Below are 20,505 nucleotides of genomic sequence, written 5' to 3'. Positions count from 1 at the left end.
AATTTTCCTTTGAGGAAATACTTTTTCCTGTGAGGAAATATGTAGCTTCAAATTTTCCTTGGAGGAAATACTTTTTCCTGTGAGGAAATTTTTGACAAACACTTTTCCTTGGAGGAAAATTCAAGACAACAAATTTCCTCTGAGGAAATCATTGTATTTCAAATTTCCTCTAGGGAAATTTCTGAACATCAAATTTCCCTTAAGGAAATGTTTTTCCTCTATGGAAATCTCATAACAGTACAAACAGTATTAATATATTTTCTGCTAGACTGAATTATTGATACAAAAGATAATTAAAACTTTAATACTGTAATACAAATTTTCATGGTGAGTATTTAACATACAAAAACAAAAGGCTGAATGTTTAGCATGTTTAAGACCATACAATAATAAGCAAAACGCTATGAATAGCATACCATTTGTGATGTTATTAATATTGTGCTCATATTTGAATATTAAATAAAATAAACACTTTTCATGTCAAATTAACTTGTCTTCTGTTACAGCTGCTGTGTATTCAACCCCCTACATAACAGTTCAGTGCATAAATAATTCAATCCACAAGACATCTTCCTTCAATTTGTTGAATAAATTTTTTGCAACATGTTCTTCAAACATCTTCTTTGTATATTTGATATGATGGAGCCATGTACATGAATGGATAAAGCAGGTGTTTATTTCGACAACAAACATGACAAAGACACTATTATTTTTCTTAATTTCTCCATAATCCATCAGTGAATATGAATGTAGGTTGTTACATTTTACACAATTGTGTTCTTTGATAGTACTCCATTTTGTTTATAGCAATTTTATAGGATTTTTTTCTATTTCTTTTTCCAGAAAAACACACAGTTGAGTTCATTTCACATTAGTAATCCAATTAGCACATTATGTAGAAAAGTATTAACAATTAAAATTCCTCTTCAGTATAGACCTGCAGGACCTGTTGATGATCATAAAAACCAAGATATCTGACCTATAAATACACAAAATAAAAAAAAATGTTATAAATTGAGAAAAAAACAGCAATATATTAAATAAGCTTATTTTATCACGTTTTAATGAACATTTTGAGAAACTTTCATTTGATATTCTTACTTGTCATGCTTATGAGTTCTCTTATTTCAGTGCTTTGTGTAAAAGATTTAATATTCTTTGTTTAGTGCCTTGCAGGGATATTTAAAGTTGAGCCACTTGCAATAGTTGTTATAGAATGTTCATATGTTGTGTTAATATTTGAACCACTGTCCTATATTATGGTCAGGTTGAGTGCTCACAGACATGAGGCCTAAATTAATATATTGTTTGTTTCCCTAATCCCTATTCTGACAAGCCAGGTGTGGGTAGGTAGGTAGGTAAATAATTTTATTTTTCCCAAAAGCCTGAATATTATCTGATGATACGGTAAGCCCCAAAAATCAGAAATGAATATAATAATATTTGGCTTAGTTTTGACAATAAAATTTTATGAGTAGGACCATTTTTGCAGGGTCGGTCGAGATTGGAGAAACAAACAATATTTTATATTAGGCATGATTTTTTTTTATTAATTGTTATTGCCTTTGAACAGAACATGTTGAAATAAATTGGATTGTTTAAATCTTTATATGTTGGGATCTTTAATGAATGACCTATAAAGGAAGTGTTTTCTCATTATTGAAGGCAGGCCCATGATTGACCTTTAATTTCTTGCATCCGCTTCATTGAACTCTGGTGGATAAGTCACTCATTTACCATACCACATTTTCTTATTTTTATATGATTCATCATTCAAAGGCAATTTCTTTTATTACTGTAATTCAGAAATTATCCAAACTTTTTAGTAATGCGAATAATGTGACTGGGTGAGTATCGCAAAAATAAGAAATCATATTTTGATAACAGAAACATATATATATATCTTTATGCAGTTTTTTTTTTGTAATCACAATAAGTTGTCCATTCCCTGAAAAATCTGAATTTACAGTATATAGAAGTGGTCTTACCATTTAGGCCTTGTTGTATTCTGTTTATCTTGTTTTGCGCTCATTTCTATTGTAACTGTTTATATTTTTCATTATTTTTCTATATTTCTTGTCCTATAAAACATAAAAAGGGTAAAAACTATTATTAAACATCAGTTTGTGTTTTTCTTTATATGCAGTTATATTTAAAAAGAATGGAATATTTGTGCTTTTTCATTTCACAAACTTTTTGCCAGTCATGACTTTCGCAGACTTTCACCCTGGTCAATAGTTTAAAAACAAACATTCCCATACTTTTTCTTTGTGTTCGTACTAATTTTTCATTTGACAAAAAAGACATGATTCAACTATTCTTCTATAATTTGTTTCGCTTGACTACGTTAAACTCTGAAATATTGTTAACAGTATAATCAGTATGTGTCTCACTCGTCAAAATTTCAAATTAATATATAAATAACCAATAAAAATGCTATGCATGGCTCAGCTTGATACAAACGTACAGGTTGAACCCAGAACAGTTTGGGCAAGTATGGACACAACATTCAAGCTCGATACAACTCTGAATTTTAAATTTTTATTGTGATACAATAGTTGATGCAGCATAGGTTTCTGACACAGAATGAATGTGGTCCAAGTACTTAAAAAAATTTAAATTGACAATTAACCTCCAAAATGGTCCAATATTCAAAATCTCAATACATGGTTAGATGCAGCATATCAACATGATCAAAGAAACCCAATAATTCATTTTTTGATGAAATCAAATAAAGTTAAATTTTGGACCCTTTAGAACTCAATGTGGACCAATTTGATAATGGGACAAAATATAAAAAATCTTAACGAATGGTTAGATTCAGCATATCAAATAGCCCCATATAATCAATTTTTGTTGAAATCAAACAAAGTAAAATTTTGGACCCCGATTTGGACCAACTTGAAATTTGGGCCCATAATAAAAAAATCTAAGTAAATATTCAGATTCAGCATATTAATCAGAACACCAAGAATTTAAATCTTGTTAAAATCAAAATAAGTTTAATTTTGGACCCTTTGGACCTTAAGGTAGACCAATTTAAACAGGACCAAAAAAACTAGGAATCTTAATACACAGTTAGATTTGGCATATCAAAGAACTCCAATAATTCAATTTTATATAAAATCAAACAAAGTTTAATATTGGCCCCTTTTGGCCCCTATTTCATGTTATTCCTAAACTCTGAACAAAAACTCTGGTCACAAACCTTGTGTTTGAATTTCACAGATTTCTATTAACTTGTACTAAAGTAATTAAGCGGAAACTAAATGTCCTGGGACAACGACGACTACATGATAAAATTGAGAATGGAAAAAGGGAATGTGTCAAAGAGACAACAACCTGACCATAGATTCAAGGGTTGGAATCCTTTTCTTTTACCGACCAATGCATTTGAATGGGAGATATAGTTGGAACCCCTCTTTACTCATGGTTGGGACCCCCCTTTGAAAATGGCTGGATCCGCCCCTGAGAAGCATTATAGAAAAATCTATAAGCTTTAACTCAAAATAAGGATCATTTTATTTTTAAAGGGCAGGCACAGATCCAGAGGGGGGTTCAAGGGATTGGAACCCCCCTTTTTTTGGATTATCAATGCATTTGAATTGGGACATGTAATTGGACCCCCCCCCCCCCTTTCCCCTTTTGTCCTGGGTTAGAATCCCACCCCACCCCTTTTTAAAATGACTGGATCCACCACTTAAGGGTCTATAATTAAGTTTGACAACATCAGACATACTACATTAACAAAAATAAATGCCACATTTCATCCAATTTAATTTCATCTCTTACTTGCTATTTCATCCATAATATTTAAAGAAATATAAATTTGGGAGTAGTATGATTTTAATTTGCAAGTTATTAACTATCCAAACTAGAGACCTAATCATGCTAATAGAGTAGATATACTTGACTAATTTAAATCAAACTTGGGGTGACTGGGAACAAAGATTTAAGGGAATAGATGCCAGTTTACCTACAATGACCTAGTTTCATAACAATAGCATACATTAATAAAGACTACATGGTCACTCTTATGTTTAAATTTTGGGTGTTCATTTTTTAATGTTTAAAGCTAACAATTTCAACTACATACAAGTATCAAGATTTGATCCTACATTATTTGAATATTGAAAAAAAATAGCTTTTTAAATTTGGATCTAACGTTATATATAATTGTGTATGTCACATGGGTGTATTTTAATGTAAAGCATCTGAAAAATCATTATAGCCGTCTCATATTAATTTCAGTTCTTCAAAAGGCAAATTTATATGAGCTTATGCTGAAAATAGAGATTTCTTATTAAGGAGAAATCCCTGCCCCCCTTTTTGTGTGAAAAATTTTGTTGATTACAGAAACATGACTGAGGCAACCATCCCCCATCTGAACCCCCCCCCCCCCCCCCCCTTCCAAATAATTATGACGTCTTGAAAGGCTATTATATTTTTTTTCTACGTCGATGTTAGGCGTCAAAGAAAAAAAATATAATAGCCTAAGTTCAAGACGTCATAATTATTTGGACTAACCCCCCCCCCCCCCCCCCCCCTAATCACTCAGGTCATTGGTGAAGAGTTGTCACACAAAATAAATGATACCAAATATTCATATGAATATGTTTATATGTTTTTAGCTAGTGTAAGTCAGTCAGGAGAGGAGGCAACCATTTGATATGTAGGGTGAAAAATGTGATTAATCTTGTTTGGTAAACTTGTGCTATAAATAAAAATTACCAATCCATTAAAAAATCCGTGAGCCCAATCTCATCCAATGAAATAGATTATTGTCTGTTTTCGAAGTTATATGGAAGTAAGTTAGTAGTCCAGATAAATATGACGCATTATGGTCGCATTGCAAGGCATTTTTTCTGAGGAGAAGTGTAGAATGGGGGAATGGAACCAATAAATTGATCAGATCCGAAATGCCCTTCCCAGTGAAGGAGCACCTATTATTTTGTACGTAATTATTATTAGTGTCGGTGGTCTCACAAGTAAATCAGAGTGAATATTGCATGCACATTAAAATTAGCAGAGAAGAGACAATTATCAACTTGTGTTTTATTAATTTTCTCGCAGTTATTTACGGTAAATCAGCTATATAGACATAGGAAGATGTGGTGTATGTATATGTTACAGTAAATAGGTGAAATTAGGAATTACATGTAATTACTAAAATTTAGGAATTACAGGTAATCCCCGATGCACTTAGTAAATACAAGTAATTCCTGAAACGGCCCAGTTATTACCAGTAATTACTAATTTTAAAATGAATTTTTACACCTATTTACTGACTGCTAAAACAATGTTGTATTATGGTCAGGTGATCAAAAGTTATGGTAATACTAACTAAAAGATCAGTTAGTACAGTACAGTAAATTTTGAATGGTTGATTTCTATAAAAAAATATCTTGAATAAATGTGGACTTTCAAATATTTGGTTAAATCCGAGTAACTTTAGTTTTAATACAAAACGGTTCAAGTTGAGCATTAAACAGATAATTTTTGACAAATTTCAGCAGACATGGAAATCAGAAATTAAAAATTCTCCTAAAGTATAATGTTTTAATTTTTTAAAGAAAACTTTGAATTTTAAGAATATTTAGACTTACTACCTTATACAGATAAGATAACGTTATGTAGCGGGTTAAAAACTGAAACGAACTGTTATGTGCATTAGCTTCGAGATATAATTTTTTTTTTATATTTTTTTTTTTGTTAAATCATTAATAAAAATGATATAGTGAAATTATAATTCACTGTTAGCAGCCAATCTGGTTATATTTTGTTAAAATAGCTGAGAAACATGGTTGATAAGTTGTGCACTTACGAGGGAATATTTGGACCTCATTGAATACGTATTCGTGTGACCTCCAATTCAACCTCTTGCTGGAGATGGGTTATCGATGTATTTAAAAGCTATTAAAGTTGTAAGGGTTTTGCAGAACAGATAGCCTACTTTTGCTGTCAATCACAGGCTCAACAAAAATGAGGGGAAAATATTAAAATTTTAATCTAGATACTATCTTTTGACTAGTACTGTAAGAAGCTTCTGTCAAAATTGGGTAAAAATCCAGGATGGTTTATAAAACCTAATGTTTTAAAAACTTTAACTGCATAGTGTATGAAATGTTAACTGGAGACAAAAAACTCTAGTCCATTTATAAGTAATATACGAAAAAAAGGATTCGTTTTACAAACTTTACTACTTATGATCATAAAAAATTGCTTCTGTCCATGTTTGGTATAAAACCAGGATATTTGGAGAAAGTTATTTTAAAGTTTTAAACCACAGTGCATGATGGGGATTTTAGTTTAACCAAATTATTAAAATCAATTTTAGATAGATATCATTGTCCTGCATGCATATATTTACAGAGTTTCAAATCCGATAAAACAACTATTTTCCATTTTCAATTCACAAACATTAAAGAGTATGCACTTTTGATGTGCCTTATATTCCTACATCCTTAAGTAAGCTCCCTTAAAATCTCTATCTCTTTACTTTCTTATTTGGTATTTTGAATTATGTTTTTAATTTTGAAACAAAAACATCAAGTTAGTAAATAGCTGTAAAAATGACAAAAAAAAGGTATTTACTGAAACGTTTAGTAATTACATGTAATTCCTAATTTCATCTATTTACTGTAACATATATATATAACACAAAACAGGTGTTCGGTTCTAGTACTATATAGTGGCTATAGTATATGACTTTTAAATAACAATTATCAATTATATCTGTATTCTGTGGCGGGTCGAAGGGGATGGAATCCGGGATTGGACTCCCCTAGCTTTTTGTGAGCAATCATTGCATAAATGATAATCTCGAGAATCCTCTCAAGTTCCTACAGAAAAAGGGAGAAGGTTTGGATCCATTAAAACGTTTAATCCCGCTGCAAATGTTTGCACCTGTCCTAAGTCAGGAATCTGATGTACAGTAGTTGTCGTTTGTTTATGTTATATATACGTGTTTCTCGTTTCTCGTTTTGTTTATATAGATTAGACCGTTGGTTTTCCCGTTTGAATGGTTTTACACTAGTAATTGTGGGGCCCTTTATAGCTTGTTGTTCGCCGGTGTGAGCCAAGGCTCCGTGTTGAAGGCCGTACTTTAACCTATAATGGTTTAATTTTAAAATTGTTATTTGGATGGAGAGTTGTCTCATTGGCACTCACACCACATCTTCCTATATCTATATACAAGGTGATAGGACGTTCCGTTGGAATAGGTTACCTGTGCATCAGGAAAAGTTTTAATATAAGAACCTTAAATATATGTGAACAGGTCGGTAAAAACTCTCTTTTGACACATAGGTAGTGCACTGTTGCATTGAACACCAATCAAAACGCTAACAATATGTGAAAAGATAACGTTTTAACCTACACAATATATGAATAAGGTATACACTTTTGAAATCTAAATTATATGAAAAGGGTGAGGTAACAGAAACCCAGCGGAAATGACACCCCTTATTTAATGGAGACATGTAGTTGGAACCCCCTTTATCATGACTAGATCCGCCCATGATTTTTACATGTAAATCAAGCCTCGGGTATTTGTTGGCATAACGGTAACCACGAAAGGGGGAGGGCTAATTAAAAGCACGAGGAATTATAAATATACAATTCAACAGGGGTAGAGTGCATGGAGGAATGGGAATTAAAATTGTCTCTTCACGAAAATCGAAAAAAGTATCTTGCACGTTATTTTCATCATCTTGTCTGAAACACTCTGAATAATGAGCTTTAAGGCGAAAACAAGGCATGTGAAATACTATAATAACATACACTTCTTTTTTTATACGTTGTATGGACAAACCCATAAATCCCTCAAACAATTTGCTTGATTCATGTCATATCAAATAAATTACAGCGCGGAAAGGTATAAACTTTAATTTAATATCAAACCTAAATTTTTGTTATATTTTTCAATAAATTTAAAAATCTTAATTAGGCATGCGTGAGTTCCATATCATGAGACCTACACAGATGTCTATAAAACAAATTAAAAATTATAAATACAGTTTTTCAATTCTTTCCGGCATAGATTAAAAAAATATGTATATAATCTTTATATGAGTTTGGTTGAATTATTTCACTTCATTATAATGATAAATCTTTAAGTTCTTAAATTTTTGATTAAAAGTGAATTTATCATTTTGATATCTAACGATAAACTTTTTAAATTGAAGTGACATGGTCAGTAACCTAATTAGTTGCATGGCTGATTACCATCTTACAGGTGACCCAGTAATTTTCCATATGACAGTAGCGTGTGCCCTCGGGGTTATATCGGGGTGTGTATAACTTATTTTCTGGGGAACATCCTGTCCACGTGTAGTACTTAGCATACATTGCAACAGATGACATTAAACAAATTTTCTTTGTAGCATCGGAGGCAATTTCATGTTCGCCGACCACACAAAATATTTCACAAAAAAAGATATGATAAAATCAAAAGAAAAAGATAAAAAAAATATTAACAAATAAAGGTGAAATTGAGTAAACGGGGATTCGTGTTTTTATGAGCTTATTTTCAGTGGACAACAATAAATGGAAGTTTTTAACGACCTTGTGTCACCTATAGTTGTTGATGTTTGTGTCATTTTGGTCTGTTGTGGATAGTTGTCTCATTGGCAATCATACCACATCTTTTTTTTAATATTGACTGGTTATATACATGATATAATATATATAGCCCTTGCACGGTCGGTCCAGTGGACATATTTCATACTAGATAACTTATACAGTAATTCTTTTTATATATATGACAATAATTGTCCGATCTGATACACGTACCTATAATGTACAGAATTTTGAACAGCTTCAAATATATGGGGTCCGTAGAAACACCGCAAAGGACCTCCTTAGTGCACTAAGAACAAAAATGTGCACTAAGGACCTGATGGAATGATACAACTGTCACAAAGAATATGGCATATAGAAATAGACTTTGTAAAAGGAGAAGGTCCGGTAAGACACCTTTTAGACCCCAAAATATAGCAGCTTTACAAAATTGTTAAAAGTAAACTTTTAGTTATTTTTTGGACAGTAGAATGCTTCAGCTTCATAAATATGGGCTTTTTTTTGACAATACATGCATGGCACATATATCGGGTACTGGCACCATAAAGTCATGCTAAATGGCAAAAACCATCTGAAAAGTGACATTTTCCGGCATATTTGCTGGATTTTTCATATTTGAGCTTAAATCGGATCGTTTTTAATGACAAAATCAGGGAAAATCTTCCACATACACTAATAAATAAAATAAAATAGACACTTAAGTGTTTCAAAAGTGGTCAAAATCTTTCGTCAGATGAACCTGAAATTTGAGGCCAAAATTGGTCCTAACCGGACCTACTCCTTTCATAATTTTAAATTATATCTTTTCTATAATGTTTTCTCGACACGTACCTCAAAAAGTTGATTGTCACCTTTAGTATAATCGGTAGAAATTCATGTTCGCTCAACCTTGAACCATGAATAATCTGCTAGTATACTGTGGGCAGAATCAATTTGCGCCAATTGCAGTTTTGAAAAGGTATTAATTGCGCCACTCTCTTTTGTTTTGGTGGTATTAATTGCGCCAATAAATGAAATGAAATTGCGCCATATTTACCTGTTAATATTTTTTACTTATATCATACCTGTACATGTTTTACCTATATCATACATGCACATAATTAACTTTTCCACTTAAGATTTAACTATACACTCGATCATCAAATTTAAGAAAACTCACCAAAAAATAAATTGTTTGATAATAGAATATTTTTAGAAAAAATGGTCATCATGTTGATGAACATTTTGAATGGAGAATAAGACCATATTCATGAAACAAATGCAAAAGAAACGCAACCGATATGTTGTCAGATCGACCTTCAAAATTAATAAATTTAGAGCTCGTCTAAATTGAAGAACATTCAGAAAAGTAAGATTTACATTTTAACTGTTTAAGATATGTGCGTCAGTAAATTTACATAGAAAGAAGAAAACTACATCCGACTAAACCTCAAAAATAAATAAAATTGGCGAAATGAAATGATTATTTTATTGGCGCAAATGATACCTATAGTTTTGAAAATTAGGTGGCGCAAAAGAAGTATTGGCGCAATTAAGTTGTGGCGCAAATGAGTTACTTTTTGGCGCAAAAAGATATCGCCCGATTAAACATGTACTAGTATATGGTATTTCAAATTGTTCTCTATTCTTTTTCATTTGTTTGTTTCTGTCGTATTTATTCTGTCTGCTATATTTTTTACTTCTAAAGTAATACCGTATTTTCAACTCTTTTCAGTTTGGGATTTTTTCATCCTTTTAATTTTATAAAGACAAATAATTGTGAACACTTCACGGAAAAGTGAGGATTGATATTTGGTTGCCAATACTTCATTCATTTTTCTAATGTCAGGAACTATGCCATTTATCAATATTTCGATTAAATAATTAAACTTATAGAATTATATATATATATACACTTATAAGTTTATTTAGAGTAACCATATGCCGGATGAACAAAAAGTGTGCCATTTATTGAAAAACATATGGTTTGGTATAACAAGAAAACTTCTCTAGTGTTCTAAACATTTCTCACATAACCCCTCCCTCCAAATCCCCACTTCAAGCTCTGGATCCGCGCTTGCCCATAGTGCTTATTACATTATAAAATAAAATGGTATTCGTCTTCAATTGTTGAAATAAAGATGAATTGTTAAAAAAAAAAGCATTGACACCAGTTTAAAGTTATCGTTCATAGAAGACAGTTATGATTTATTCTATAATTCTCTTTTTAAAACGTCAAATAATTTTACCTCTTGCAGTTTTTCTATATTACTTCTGTAATCGGATTTTGAAGAACCCCATGGACACCACATACTCTCAAATATCTTTCAAGGAATAATGATAGTATGTAAACTCTTGTGTTGTTAGTAAGGAAATAAAATATCAAAAGCCTTTGTTTCTCAATTTGTATATTAATAATAGAGTTTGTTAATTAAAAAAAAGCTTGCTTAGCAATTTCCTTAAAAACTAAATATATATAACAAAGGCAAAGTTTTAAAACACAAAATTTATTTTTTATTTTTCTTTCATAAACTTGAAATTATACCACGCTAAACCGTTAGGTTAACAACCATTGATTAATCAATAAGTAACGATCAAAAGACAATTGTTTATTGGATTAGGTTGATTGAACATGATGATTCGGGAATCTGCAATAAACCGTTGGTCACGTGGCGAGTGGCACGCGTTTATTTAAAAGTCATTTAACTTCAAAATTACAAAATCTATTGATACCTAACTTTATAGATATGAGGTTTTTAATCATACCCTCTTATATTCATGCTCGCTGTGATCTTAAAACATCGTTTTAGTGTCCTTTAATAATGCAAAAACTTTCTTCTTAGTGCACTAAGAAGTCTTTTGCAGTATTTCTACACACCGAAATATATGGCCTTATTATTGGTAATATACCATATTAGTGTCACTAATGGCTTAACGTGTTACCAAATTAAGAAGAAGAAATAGGCTCAAAACCGCATTTTTAACTTTAGATTTTTTTTCAATCCCAAAATAGAGAAGAGGTCCGGTATACAGACAAATTAAAAAGTCCAGACGAGAAGTTTAACTTTTAACTGTTTCTTGACGCATGCAAAAAAAAAAATGCAGTACCTGGTTACAGTTGCTCATTGAGAAATTATCATCTTTCGATTAAATGATCTTCAATCTATATGCCAGGTCTTCATTTTAAAAGTTATAAAATCTAAAAAATGTTCAATATTAATGAGTATTTTCGCTGTGAAATGAATCTAAGGTCGTCTAAAAGTATATACATGTGTATTTGACATGACTACTGACTACATAGTAAACTATTCATTATGTATGTATAAGGGGGTCTGAGCGGGACTCGGGATTGTCGAGGCGTATTTTTTGTTGTGCCGTGAAAAAGCGAAATGAAGTTTAGCGGGACATGGGAAATTACAAAAATATCAGAATTGTTTACTTATATAGTGTAAGCGTAATGGCATCATGCGGGAATCTAAAAAAATAAAAAGTAACTAAGCGGGATCCGTGAACAGAACCCCCAATGAGACCCCCATTAGTTGTGGCTTATTTTGGTTCTTTTTAGTTCGTTTCTTTCCCCTACATTACTTGACCGAGGTCTGACAGTATTTTACCAAGAAATGCACAAAATATTCAAAAAGAAAGCCTAGAAAATTTAAATATTGGTATGCACACATACTCCCCTGTCAGCACAGACAATTATATTTTTGTAAACGCGCCAAACTCGTTTCTAATATTTATAATAGAACTGAAAAGAAAATCGAAATGGAAATGGGCCATTATGGGGAATGTATCAAAGTGATAACAACATGACCAAAGAGCAGATAACAGCCATAGGTCACCAATGGGTCTTCATTGCAACGAGAAAATCCCAAAACATGAGACTTGGGTGGATCCTGAGTCATATAAAGGGGTTCCTAACCCAGGACAAATTTGAAGGGGGGGGTGTTAAACTACATGTCCCCATTCAAATGCATTGATCGTCCAGTAAAGAAAGGGGGGGTTCCAACATGTCCAACCCTCAGCCCCTGGATCCGTGCCTGTGAGGCATGCTTTAGCTTGCCATTAAACAAAAATGTATACTAGTTGAGTGATAATGGACGTCATACTAAACTTTTCAATACAAAGAAAAAGAAACTAAAATAAAAATCATACAAAAGTCACAAAGGCCATAACTTCTGGCTCCTGAATAAGAAAAAGTGCAAAATGCAGTGGGGATAAAAGCCTTTACTGTAAATTCCTGAAATTACAATTATATAAATCATCTCGCATCTTTGTGCATTTCTTGAAATTGGTCATATTAATAAATGCATGCAATATTTTCAGAAAATTTCAATATATAGTTTTTTTTTTTAAAAAGTCAATCTTGTGCATGATTATCAATGATTATACTCGCACAATTAACACATGTGGTTCTCAAAACTCAAAGGTGTCTATGCTATTTATGACAACTTTTATACCCCCACTTTCAAAAAAGGGGGGTATACTGTTTTACCTCTGTCTGTCAGTCCGTTCGTCCATCCGTCCGTCCGACCGTCAGTCAGTCAGTCAGTCCGTCCCATGAATATTTTTCTTCGCATTTTTCGCAGGAACTACAATACAAGGATTTCTGAAATTTGGTTTCAGGGTTTATCTAAGTCATTTATACCGTCTGATGCGTTTTCAGATTGATCACTTGTCAACTTCCTGTTAACCGAACACTTGTATGATTTTACACATGATACTGAGCCAAGTTGAAAATTTTCGTCACATTTTTCTCAGGAACTACAATACAAGGATTTCTTAAATTTGGTTTTAGGATTTATATAAGTCAGCTATACCGTGTGATGCGTTTTCAGATTCATCACTCGACAACTTCCTGTTTACCGAACACTTGCATATTTTTACACTATTTATATTATCCACTTGCGGCGGGGGTATCATCAGTGAGCAGTAGCTCGCAGTTTCACTTGTTAATAAAGTATAAATTTACAAAATATGTTTAGAACTATATGATTTTTATGTTTTTAAGCATAGATATAGTAGGTCAGGATCTGCCAACTCTCACTGACTGACTGAGCACATAAATTCAACACTAGTTTTTTGGTGTTGCTTAGTGTTTTGTTTTGTTTTGTTTTTCTTTTCTGCATCTTATGTTTTGCCTTGGCATTGTCAGTTTCTCTTTCATTGCCTTTGGTTTTTTTGTTATGTTAAATAACAAGTCACATATAATCATGATAATTAAGGTCCTTTTTAATTTTTAGGGATTTAAAATTTTTAATTTAAAGTTAGGGATTTTATTCATAAAAGGGGGGATTTTCCAGTACGTATACTATTAATAATGCTTTGAGCAATTTTAATGAAACTTGGTGAATTATTTTTGTATAACATAAACATGATAATTTTCCTTTTAATTTAAAAAAAAAATCTGATTTATGTCATTGTACTATCATGACTTGGGATTAGGATAGTCTCAAGAATGCTTTCACAAATTTTTATGAAACTTTGGTGAATTGTTTTTATATCTTGACATAAACACCCTTTTTATTATTATGACCCAAAGTGGAGGGGGCATAATGTTTAACACTTGATCGTTTGTCCGTCTGTCCCAAAGTTGTTTTTTGTTCTCTTACATTACTTTAGTTTGCCTCAAACAAATTCAATTAAACTTTTACAAAAGCTTGTTATCACAATACTCAGATCAAGTTTGAATTTTGGTGATGTCAGTGTTACTGTACTAGAGTATCAGAGTTATGCCCCTTTAGAAATGGGGAAAATATGCTGAATTTTTGGTTTCCTGTTTTCTAAACTTTAGTTTGTCTCAACCAAATGTTATGAAATCAATACACAATGCTTATAACCACAAAATACAGATTAAGTTTGAATTTTGGTAGTGTCTCTTTTACTAAATTCTATAGTTATGTTCTTTAAAAATGGAAAAAATTGTTTCAGCTTCTAACTTAAGTTTCCCTCAACCAAATTTTATTAAACTTTAAAACAATACTTTTTATCACAATTTTAATCAGATCAATTTCAAATTTTTGTAGTAAAACTTTTACCGTTCTTCAGTTATGTTCCTTTAAAACTTTGAATAATATGCAAGCTGGAGTATCATTCCCTATTTATCATGTATATTTTTTTATAAGATGCAGAGTTAAGAAACTTTAGTTGTTGCAAAGTTATTTAAAATTTGTCCATTTTCAAATTCTTTGAAAGGTTTTAGAAATGTATTTGTTAAAAAAATCGCAGCCTTAAACTTATAGTAACTTGAGAGATCTATAAATTGAGCCAAATTATATACATGTTTTATGTCAGTGAATACCACTGTTTGTGCATGTTTTGTTTTTTTTGGAGGGCGGGGGTCTTATTTGCGCAGTGCTCATAGTTTTTTAGTCGATCAATAAAATTCATTTAAAGCTTACAGACCAGCTATAAGGGCAAGAAGCTTATCAAGCACTCATGGTTTAGATTTTTATTAGACACACATTAATATACATATAAATGTACATTAAACAGAAAAAATATTGATGCAAGATGTCATTCAACTTTTACTCTTTTATGTATAGGACAAGAACTATAGAAGCTACAGAGAAATAATATACAGCAGAAATGATAGGCAATGTAAAATTTGCAGAAGCCAACTAAACCTAAATGGTAAGGCACCTTTTAATTTTAAAAAGTTATTGAACTTGAAAGATGATTACTAGTATCATGATTACTATAAAAATTCAAAGATGTGGTATATTAAATATGAAAACTATCACGGCTTTGAGAAAGAAATTGTAGGCCTGTTACGACCTTCACTAATGAGAAAATCAATACCCTATACTATAGTCAAAGTATAAAAGACCTAAAGATGAAACATTGAAACAATTCAAACTGTAAAACTAATCATGCTAATTGCCTAGTTTATAACAAAATAAATTACAAAAAATAAATATGACCGGTATGAAACAACAACAACAACAACCACTAAATTTTAGTGTCAGACTAAACTGATAAAAGCTACAGGCTCTGAACTTTGGACAGGCACAATAGGAATATGGCAAGGTTATATAAAAATAAGATGTGGTATGATTACCAATAAGACAACTCTTCACCAGACAACCAATGATGTAAATTTCCTGCAAACATGGACTTGACTACTGTAAATCAACTAATTTTTCGTGAATACTTTATCTTGCATTTTATACTTTCTAGTCTACATCACAGTTATTTATTTTTCTCGAGTTCAAGTTTACTTAATGTATTTTAATAAGGAAAGATACACATGAAAAACATTTATTGCTGTTTCTCTCTCCATTTATAACATTTTATTTGCTTTTTTTGTGTATTTATAGGTGATCAGACATCTCGGTTTTCATGATCAATAGGTCATTACTGAAGAGGAAACTTAAAGTTGAAATTTATTTACATAGTGCATAATTGGATTAATTTGAAATGGAATGTGTGCTTTCCTGCAAAAAAGAAATAGGAAATTTCAACATGTGATAATGACCATATAAAACAAAATGGAGTTCTATCATAGATACCCGAAAACACTATTGCATAAAAGCAACAACATATCTTAATCAAAACAAAGGAGAATGCAGAACAAAAAAGGAACACCAGTTTTATCCACTCATTTACATCGCTCCCTCATATCAAATATACAGAAGAAGATCATTGAAGAACAATTTGCAAAAATGATTTCTTTTAGAATTGAAGGGAATTGTTTAGTGAATGGAATAATGTATTCACTGAATTCTTACATAGTGGATTGAATAACTGTACACAAGCTGAAACAGAAGAAATTCTAATTTAAAATAACACGAAAAGTGTTTATTTTATTATTTAATCTGCAAATATATAAATATTTTTTTTAGAATGTCACAAATGATATAATGACATTCAAATTGGTTGCTTATTATTGTATCGCATTGAAACAATTACAAAGAAAACAAGCATTTGCTCCAAAAATTATAAATCAAAGTTAAATTTATATAAAAAGTATAAACAATACCTAGATCTAAACACTCAGACTGTATTATTTTCAATGTCATTAAAATTTTGAGTCAAACATTTATTATGAAATTTTTAAATATCATTTGCATCAATTCTACAGTCTTTTAATAATTATATTCATACTGTTTGTATACATGGTGTAGTGAAGAAATGTTTAACAAGTAAAAATAAGGAAAAACATTTCCTTGAGGGAAATTTGATGTTCAGAAATTTCCTTAGAGGAAATTTGAAGAACAATGATTTCCTCAGAGGAAATTTGTTGTCTTGAATTTTCCTCCAAGGAAAAGTGTTTGTCAAAAATTTCCTCACAGGAAAAAGTATTTCCTCAAAGGAAAATGTGAAGCTACAAATTTCCTCACAGGAAAAAGTATTTCCTCAAAGGAAAATTTGAAGCTGCAAATTTCCTCAAAGGAAAAAGAATTTCCTCTAAGGAAAAAGAATTTCCTCGAAGGAAAAAGAATTTCCTCTAAGGAAAAAGAATTTCCTCTAAGGAAAAAGAATTTCCTTTAAGGAAATAGAATTTCCTCAAAGGAAATAATTATGCAGCAAATTCCCTAAGGGAAATCTTTTTCCCTTGAGGAAAAAACAATTTCCCTTGAGGAAAAATCTTTTTCCTTCAGGGAAATTTGATTTCCCTTGAGGAAAAGTACTTTTCCTCTGAGGAAATTGTTGAAAAAAGGGGCATAACTTTTTCAACAGTGGTGCTAGAGCCAAAATTTTTTAGGACAAATATCAGGGAACCAATACCAACCAAGTTATCAACTTTGTTTTGACTTAACTCTAAAAATTAAGGTGACAACTTTTGCACTCAGCGGAATTGCAAACTTGTCCCGGAGACTGTTTATAGTTATTCTGTTTACTGTTCAGAATCTCATTTTTTATATGTTTCAAATGTGTTTAAGATTGGACATCTTAGATTAGAGAACAGACCAATTAACATAACATGTAAACATACAAATTGAATTTAATAATATAAATTAAAAACCAATTCTTCAGAGAACAATTGAAGGTCTTTTCACCTCGATAATAAGAATGGGTACCTCAAACTGATATAAAAAAAATGAGATTAATAGGTATATGCAGAAGACTTAATTGTTTTATAATGAACAAGAAAGAATTTAAAGCAAAGGTCAAAATATAGAACGTCAAGTTGACCTTGGCCTTGACCTCAATTTCAAGTTCAAAGGTCAGTGAACTCAAATTGGAAGGTCCGAGGTCAATCACTTGTATGGTTGTGGAGAAATAATGATTTCAAATACATAAGGGGAGAAAAATCCTATAAGGGTCAACCAAAACTCTTCGACTGCATAGGTTGAAGTTGCGCCTTATTGTAAACAGTAATTTGGCAAACATATCATATCATTAACTGTAACAGTTTCTTTTGAATGACGATAACAAGCAAAATTCAAAATTTATAACATGACCTTGACCTTTGACCTTGACCTCAATTACCTTCAAATGGATCAAGGACTTCATATCAAAAGACTTTAGGCCTCTACGACTTGTACCGTATGCATTTATCCAACATATCGACTATCTTTTAATAAATTTTCAAAGGGAAACAACTCCCATAAGATGTCTTCCGATCACTCCAGTCAAAATAAATCAAATCATTCTTAAGAGTAGACAAAAATAATTGGTTTACAGTTTGTAAAAATCTTTTACGGTTTTAGAGATATAACGATAACAAGAAAAAGGGGACGCGGGGATATAACTCCTATAAGAATAAGTGTTCGGTCACACAGGGTGAGTTTTGAAACTCCCATTACTGTACAACATCATTGGCCAAACATCCATTCGATATGTTGTAAAACAAAAAAGCATCTCAGACGGCAGAAGAAAAAAAAAATAATCAGAAGAAAAACAAAAGGTCTTTCCACGAAAAGTGGAAACACCTAATAAGAAAAAAAGATGATGGAGTACTGAGACACTTTTGGTTTGCATAATAGATTATCCGACTAAAAAATATATTGGATAGATGTCGAGTACACAGCAACCAAACGATAAGAATATAAACAAAGTAAAAGGTATGTCAAAAAGTTATGCATTTGCCTAGGTGAGATTTTATTTTAGACCAATCTCGAAAAATAATGCCACCTTGTAACTAAATAATCACTTTAAGTATAATATAAACAAATTTTGTATAGGTGACCGTACGCATATGTACATGTATTACCCTACGCAGCTTGTAAATATATGTTAGCTTAAATTAAAATCCAGTTTGCAAAGCGCTACATCATTAGACATAATTCTATTTTAAGATAATATTTAGTTAATATAACAGAATGAATTTCCGCTAGGATTACACAAATAAAACAAAACAATTGTTTAGTTAAAGCAACTAATTCACATGCATGGAGTCATTTCTAAAACCAAAATACTTTTTTTTATCTTAAATCTTAAATTTTATACAAGTATACATTTCCTTAAAATAACGACGATGGTCTATTTATAACTAAACTTCCTGTGTGAAGTTAACTCTGATCCTTATTTTCATCCGAGTACTTCGGACCAGATTATTTCCCACGATATGTTTTTTTTTTGTATTCTTGTTGTAACGAATCACTGTTTTGTGATTATGAAATCCAAATTGTACAGATGAATTTATTCTCTTCTTCTTTTTTAAGATGATAGGTTTCAAAACATTTTTATTAAACAAATGTTGTGCATTTTGTGTCTGTCAACGAACTTTTATTTATTTGTTTATGTCAAAATGAAATGTATATACTAGATTAATTTCAGTTTTTCACTTTTTAAGGAGATTCATCTTAAGATTTGAACGTACTGTCAAGACATTTTAATCAAATACTTCGATTTTCAAACATGTCAGGCTTTACTGAATTACTAAGTATTTCAAGTTGATTGTTTTTATTCACAAAATGACGAATTGTAAATACAAAGCCTTGACGAGCGTTTGTAAATATAAAATTTGTAAGGGTTCCGCGGAACCCAGTGTCTCGCCTACTTTTGTTGTAAATCGCAGGCTCAACAACAATGAGGAAAAAAATCAATAAAAATATTCCTCTTGATACTATCTTTTGATGGTAAGAAGCTTCTGTGCAAGTTTGGTAAAAATCTAGGATAGTTAATTAATCTTATAAATGTTTTGAAAATTTTAACTGCAGACTGTATGTAATATTAACTGGAAGAAATTTATAGACCATTTAAAAGTAAAATACAGAAGAAAGGGAGTTATACAACTTACGTTAAACACCAAAACCAGGCAACCAATCAAAACAAGTTTGTTTCGTTGGGTTTCTGTTTCGTAGAAATAATTCCGACACACCCGTTCTTAATCATAACATTTGCCCTGTCTATTGTCAGTAGCATGTTATTGGGGAATCTGTCTTCACTTTATTTATCAATCCGTCCGTTTTATTATTATTCCGATTGTGTTCTTTATTCTTGTATTTAATAGAAGATGCCCGTGAAATCGAGCTGCTATTTGCAACTGTTGAAACAAGTAGTGTGTGCAGAGTAACACCACGAGCGGTATACATTTTGTAAGTTAGAACCGTAGTAACATGTTAATGTATTTTAGAAGCATCTTCACATTTTAATAATCTAAATTCAACCTCAGTGTAATCTAGTCTGTTTTATTTTTATTTTTTTATTAAAAAGTGGCGAAATCATCGAATGATGTTTTTGTCAGTTTACAACGGAAATAATTTCAGAAAATTTATGTGTTTTTGAAATAAATTAACTTTTAAACTCAAAGAAAATCTTGAACAATCGAGTGTTAATTTATCTATTTTTGTCGAATACTAATTAGATGTTTGGCAATAAAAAAATAAGGAGCCGTGGAACGATTGCCAATGATACATGTACATAAAGTACGAATATGTAGAGTTCATATAAAGTAGATGTAAGAAATCATATTAGGCAAGTGTAAGACCTTCAACAATAAGAAACTCCCATACCGTATAGTAGGCTATAAAAGGCTCTGAAATGAAAAATATGAAA

General features: G+C 31.3%; 2 long non-coding RNA genes across 2 annotated transcripts; one reads left to right on the top strand and one right to left on the bottom strand.

The window, feature by feature from the left end:
- Positions 1-288: 288 nt before the first annotated feature.
- Positions 289-4,859, bottom strand: LOC134721535 (uncharacterized). Its single transcript, XR_010107877.1, has 3 exons — positions 4,732-4,859; positions 1,989-2,081; positions 289-979 (listed from the first exon to the last, which is right to left on the bottom strand). It is a non-coding gene; the product is annotated as an uncharacterized LOC134721535 (long non-coding RNA).
- Positions 4,860-12,152: 7,293 nt separating this feature from the next.
- LOC134723542 (uncharacterized) lies at positions 12,153-16,398 on the top strand. Its single transcript, XR_010108107.1, has 3 exons — positions 12,153-12,224; positions 15,105-15,192; positions 15,879-16,398. It is a non-coding gene; the product is annotated as an uncharacterized LOC134723542 (long non-coding RNA).
- The last annotated feature ends 4,107 nt before the right edge of the window (positions 16,399-20,505 follow it).

This window comes from Mytilus trossulus, chromosome 6 (assembly GCF_036588685.1).
Source record: "Mytilus trossulus isolate FHL-02 chromosome 6, PNRI_Mtr1.1.1.hap1, whole genome shotgun sequence".
Classification (NCBI taxonomy): Eukaryota; Metazoa; Mollusca; class Bivalvia; order Mytilida; family Mytilidae; genus Mytilus; species Mytilus trossulus.
The sequence above is the reverse complement of the archived record's forward strand: the minus strand, read 5'-3'. Positions and strand labels throughout refer to the sequence as shown.